The sequence below is a fragment of the Hipposideros armiger genome, unplaced genomic scaffold (genome assembly GCF_001890085.2).
Source record: "Hipposideros armiger isolate ML-2016 unplaced genomic scaffold, ASM189008v1 scaffold_1159, whole genome shotgun sequence".
NCBI classification, from domain to species: Eukaryota; Metazoa; Chordata; class Mammalia; order Chiroptera; family Hipposideridae; genus Hipposideros; species Hipposideros armiger.
In genome coordinates this window covers 386400-392974 of record NW_017732509.1, presented here as the reverse complement: position 1 = coordinate 392974, position 6575 = coordinate 386400, and the positions used below count along the sequence as shown (strand labels likewise).

Genomic DNA, 6575 nt, shown 5'->3' with positions numbered 1-6575 from the left:
CATTAGAAGGAATCATCAGCAGATTAGCTAATAATGGATCTGTGATCTGGAAGACAGACTACTGGAAATCAATTAATTAGAACATCAAAAATAATTTTTAAAAAAACAAGGATAATTTAAGGGACCTCTAGGATAATATCAAGCACTCAAACATTTGCATTATTGGGATCCCAGGAGGAGAAGAAAGAGAGAAAGGAACAGAAACTTTATTTAAATAAATAATGGCTGAAAACTTTTCTACCTGGGAAAGGAAACAGACACCCAAATCCAGGAAGCACAGAGTTCCAAACAAGACAGACCCAAAAACAGCCATACCAAAACATAGTGTAATTAAAATAGCAAAAGATAAAGATTAAAAGACAATTTTGAAGGAAGCAAGAGGAAAACAACAAGTTACATACAAAGGAAACCCCACAAGGCTATCAACTCACTTTTCAGCAGCAGCTTTACAGGGCAGAAGGGAGTGACAGGACATCTTTAAAGTGCTGAAAGAAAGGAATGTACAACTTAGGATAATTTACCCAGCAAGGTTATCATTTAAAATTGAAGAAGAGATAGTTTCCGAGACAAGCAAAAACTAAAGGAGTTCATCAGCATTAAACCAGCTTTATAAGACATGTTAATGCATCTTTTTTAAGCAGAAAAGAAAAGCCCATAAACAGGAGTAAGAAAATATGAGAAAGGGGGAAATCTCACAGAAAACCCAAATATTTAATAGCTACAGCAAATCAGACATTTGAAAAACTACTACTAAGATCAAAAGAAAAAAGTATCAAACTCAAATCAAGCAACAATAAGTAGTTGTGATATAAATAACACAAAAAGATCTAAAACATGACATCCATAACAGAAAGCATGGATGGGAAGGAAGTAAAAATGTAGTCCTTAAAGAGTATATTCAAACTTAAATGACTACCAGCTTAAAATAGGCTGCTATAGATATGAAATGGTATATGTAAAACTCATGGTAACCTCAAACCAAAAACCTACAAAAGGTATACAAAGAGTAAAGAGAAAGGAACCCAAGCAAAACACCAAAGAACACCAGCAAACCACAGGGGAAAATATCAAGAGAAGAAGAAAGGAAAAGAAGAAATCTTTAAAAACAACCAATAAACAATTTACAAAAGGCACTAACCTTATGGACATTGGGTTCAAAGAGGATTTTATGAATCTGACCTCAAAAACAAGGGAAGTAAAAGCTAAAATAAATGAATGGGGCTATATTAAACTAAAAAGCTTCTGCACAGCAAAAGAAACTATCAACAAAACAAACAGACAATCAAGTGAATGGGAGAAGATATTTGCAAACAATGCCTTGGATAAGGGGCTAATATCCAAAATATATAAAGAACTCAGACAACTGAACAACAAAAAGACAAACAATCCAATTAAAAAATGGGCAGAGGACATGAACAGAAACTTTTCCCAAGAAGACATACAAATGGCCAGCAGATATATGAAAAAATGCTCAACTTCACTAGCTATTAGGAAAATGCAAATAAAAAACACAATGAGATATCACTTCACACCTGTTAGAATGGCTATCATCAAGACAAGTAATAAAAAATGTTGGAGAGTCTGTGGAGAAAAAGGAACCCTCATACAATGTTGGTGGGAATGCAGATCGGTGAAGCTGCTATTGAAGGCAGTGTGAAGGTTCCTCAAAAAATTAAGAATTACCATATGACCCACCAATCCCTCTCCTGGGTATCTACCCCAAAAAATCTGAAAACATTTATCTATAAAGGTATATGTGTTCTATGTTAATTGAAGCTTTATTTATGGTGACCAAGACATGGAAGCAACCAAAGTGCCCTTCGATAGATGATTGGATAAAGAAGATGTGGCATACATATACAATGGAATACTACTCGGCCATAAGAAAAAATGAAATACTGTCATTTTTGACAACATGGATGAATCTTTAGATTATTATACTAAGCGAAATAAGTCAGACAGAAAAAGTCAAGAATCATATGACTTCACTCATGTATGGGGTATAAAACTGAAAGCAACAAAGGAACAAGACAAACAAACAAAGAAACAAAAATTGATAAGCACAGGGCCAGCCGAGTGGCGCGATGGTTAAGAACTGGCTTGGGACGCCAGAGGGCCCCGGTTCGGATCCCACATATGAGGGCCAGTGGCACTGCCCTCCACAGCTAAGATGCTGAACAACAGCTCAACCTGGAGCTGAGCTGCTGTGAGTCGCCGGCGATGGCATAGGCTGCAGCCCCTGTGGCAGTGGGTTGCCATGGGCTACCATATGTAGCCAGCAGNCTGGGAAGAGCGCAATGATGGTGCCAACTTGGGCCAGTGAAGCAACGTCCTCCACAACTAGACTGAAGAACAAAAGGAGAGCAACTTGTCTGTTCCCCTTCCCCCAATTCCCCAGCGTTGTTCCCATCCCCCAATTCCCCAATAAAAATCTTTAAAAACAAAACAAAATACACACACACAAAAAAACCACTTTTTTCTTTATGTAAATCTTTATATGGATCAGGTCTGTATTTACTGCATATAGGTCAAAATCTACAATTATAAAATTATACACACTTAACAACAGAACCACAAAATTAACAAAATTGAAGAGAAAAGTAGTTCCACAATAATAGTTGGAGGCTTCAATACCCTACTTTCAATAATAGATAGAACCAGACATAAGATCAATAAAGAAATGGAGCACTTGAACAACACTGTAAACCAATTAGACTTACACAGAAACCTCCATCCAACAATAGCAGAATATGAATTTTTCTCATGTGTACATGAAATATTCTACAGAATATATTATGCCACAAAACAAATCAATAAATGTAATACACTTTAAAAGAGCCAAGTCTGGTTAAGAGCTCACTCAAGAGTGCAAGCTCTGAGCAACAGGGTCGCCGGTTCTATTCACAGCCCGAGCTGAGCTGCCGCTGCGCTGCCAACAGGTGGCAGGATGGCTCAGTTAAAAAAATAAATAAGTAAAATTTAAAAAAATAATAAATAAATATAAATACATAAATAAATAAAAGCCAGGTCATACAAACTATATTTTCTGACCACAATGAATGAAATTAGAAATCAATGACAGAAGGTAAGCTGAAAATTCACAAATATGTGTAAATTAAACAACACATTATTAAACAACCACTAGGTCAAAGAAGAAATCACAAAGGAATTTAGAAAATGCCTTTGGATGAATAAAAACAAAACATAACATACCAATCACTACTTGATTTGAAAGCGGTGCTAAGAGGGGAATTAATACCTCTAAATTTATACCTCTAAATGAAGAAAGATCACAAATTAATAATTTAACAATACAACTTAAGGAACTAGAACATGCAGAGCTAACTAAATACAAAGCTAGTAGAAGGAAGGACATAATAAAGAATAGAACATAGATAAATGAAGAATAGAAAAATAATATAGAATGTCAAGGGGAGGTCCAAAATGGTGGCAGTGTAAAAGGATGCTGAACTCACTCCCTCCAATGAGTAAACTCAAATGTGCAGGTATATAGAGAGCAGTTACTCCTGTGAGACAACTGAGGGCTGAATGAACAGCTTATGAACAACAAACTAGAGAAAGCGACCGAATAGAGAAGGCGGGGAATCCATGGAAGGCCGTGGGAGCTGTGGGAACTGTCTGGGTCAGAGAAGCCAGTGAAAACCATTGTTAGCAACTGGCCTGGCAACGATCTCCAGCCATTCTAGCCTACCGTCTGCACCTCCTTCACAATATTCAGCTACAGGTGCTGGCCTGGCCCCAGGGAGAATGGAAGGGGACCCAGCATGTCCCCACAGTGGTTGAAAGAGGATCTAAGCATAAATGACAGCTTGACAGTCAGAGTAACCTCTGTCCTTTCCAGATATGGCCCACCAACCCCATTTAAAAGACACTGAACACCAAAATTAACACTATGGTGGATTGCGCAGTTCCACTCAGCATGAGTGCCAGCATCAAATATGCAGACCAACAATGAAGAGAAAAACTCAAAAAGTAATTAGCACAATATGAAAGAAAGTTGAAATTAACAAACACTGAAGTGCAGGCCAATTCTAAAAGCAATTCTAAGTCATTATTTAACAATCAACAAAAACCTTCAGAACTACAAATGAAGATGACATGTTAATCAAAGAAGTGAAAAGGCTGTTCATTCTTTTCAAAGTCATCAGTAACTTCTTCAGAGAGACTACCTAAGTCTACCCAAATCTAATAAAGTCCCCACAAATGGTACTGAGAAGAATTCTAGCTCCTTCCTGTCCAGCATGGATTATACCACCTCCAGGCCCAGTAAACTGTGCTCTGGATACCTTGTACGGCAGAAGGACCAGGAGCATATTCCCAAATTCCCACCAGTTTCAGTTAGTTATTTCAAAAGCACCCAGTGAGGACCTTTTGGATTAACATTCTGACCTCTTTTCTAACAAACATTTGCCATTAACTTCACAAACTTTAAAAACAGAAGGAAAATCTTTCCCGTCATGCTACTGATATTATACTATACACCTGCCAAAAGAAAAAAAGGATTTTGCAGATCAACAGATAGAAACTGAAACCCAGACTGAATTAAACAGCTTTAAATCTGATTTCGACGCATTTGAGACTAAGAACTTCACAGATTCAGAAGTGAACATAAAGCAGGCATCTAGTTATATGGCATATGATACTGAAGAAAAAATAACCCCTTTACCTTTATTATTGGGTTGTCGGAAAAGTCATGACGCATTTTTGCAACAAAAATAGAAAAAATAGGTCATGGTTTACCATGGGATTAGACTAAAGACAGCACTCTTCAGTATTCCCCACCAGGGGCAGTATGTCAGTATTCCTTGCAGCCTCTTCCAAGGAGAAAAATCTATTCTGATGAAGAAGAACTCTGTATCTGAGTTTCGTTGGAGATGTAATAGATGACATTTTAAAACTTGGTTTATTTTAAAATAGGTTTTATCAACAACTGTTTGAGCATTTAAACACCATTTGGAGAAGGAAAAAAATGCGCCACCTGCTACATATGCTGAAGGTGAACTTAGGCTCCATATCCAACGAAAACTCAGTGAAACTAGACAAAGTCTATAGGTTGAATTTACTTGATTTTGAAAAGGCTGAAAATTCAGAACGAAATGAATATAAAAATGAACAAGATACAGCAATTCAACAGGAATGTCAAGAATACCAAAAAGCTTTAGATATGTTATTGTATGTACCAAAGGATAAGAATGAGATATTCTCACCAAATGAATTTTTTCTGCCTGTCTATAAATCAAAGTATTCAGAAAGGGTTATAATTCAACAGATAAATGATTAAACAAATCTAAGACCTTCAATTTGGGATGAAAAAAATCCAAGGATTTCAGAGATCTTAACAGACAAAGAAACCTTTGTGGATGTCATTGAAGGTGGTGGTGATACTGAAAAGGTTGAGGCTTCAAATGAATTATGTTGTCATAACACAGCACTTTCCCAATCTGTTCAACTCTGCAGTGCCAAAGGTAACAATAATCGTGACATGGAAGGACCAACTCTTAAGATCATGAAAATGAGCATTGAGGACTGCCCTTTGGAAGTTTGATCTTCATTAATAAATATCTCAAATGGTCAGCAAAAAAAACACATTGTTTACATACCCTCCACTTCAATAGGGTGGCCTATCTGCAAGATCACTGCAGTGCATTTCCAGCTACATTACCTGGAGCCTTTTGCCTCCAAACAAAGGGAGCTAGCAGGAACAACAGATCATCAGCACTCGCACCTGTCCTCCCTGCCGAGAACTGGTCCTGCGCAGAAAGCCAGTGGCCCAGGCACTATAAGCCCCTTCCTGGCTCCAACAAGTTCCTCAAAACTACCCAGTACATAAAGCCTACAAAAAATTTGCCTCTTGGGCCAGCCAAGTGACGCATTGGTTAAGAATTGGCTTGGGACTCCAGCTCTGAGTAGCAGGGCCCTGGTTCGGATTCCACATAAGTGTCAGCGATGCTGCGCCCTCTATAGCTAAGATGGTGAACAACAGCTCGACCTGGAGCTGGGCTGCCTTGAGTCGCCAGCGACGGCGTAGGCTGCAGTGGAGCTGGCCAGCAACTGGCTTGAGCTTTCATGAGCTGCTATGAGCCGCTGTGAGCGGCTGTTCAATGGCCGACAAGCAACTTCCTCACCTGGGAGAAGCATAATGATCATACCAACATGGGCCAGTGAAGCAACGTCCTCCACAACTAGACTGAAGAACAAAAGGACAGCAACTTGTCTGTTCCCCTTCCCCGATTNATGCGCTGACCCGATTCTGGGCTCACTCAGTCTTCTCTGGCTGAGTCCCTTGGTCTCACTCTTAATCTTACTTTTGTCTCTTGCTCTTATTCAATCTGCGTCGCCCCTTAAGAGAAACCTGTATGCCCTTGCCACGCTGGACGTGACAAATCATAAACAGGTAATAGGATATACTATCAGAAGTAACATTCAGAGAACCAAAGGGCAACTATTGAAATACAAAATATGATAACAGAAATTAAAATCCAAATGAATGGGTATTTATTCCAGAGAAATGAAGACTTATGTTCATTTCTGTGTGTACATCACTATTTATAACA

General features: G+C 38.5%; 1 pseudogene; it reads left to right on the top strand.

Annotated features, from left to right (window-relative positions):
- The first annotated feature begins 3785 nt into the window (after positions 1-3785).
- LOC109376610 (spermatogenesis-associated protein 7-like) lies at positions 3786-5566 on the top strand (annotated as a pseudogene).
- The last annotated feature ends 1009 nt before the right edge of the window (positions 5567-6575 follow it).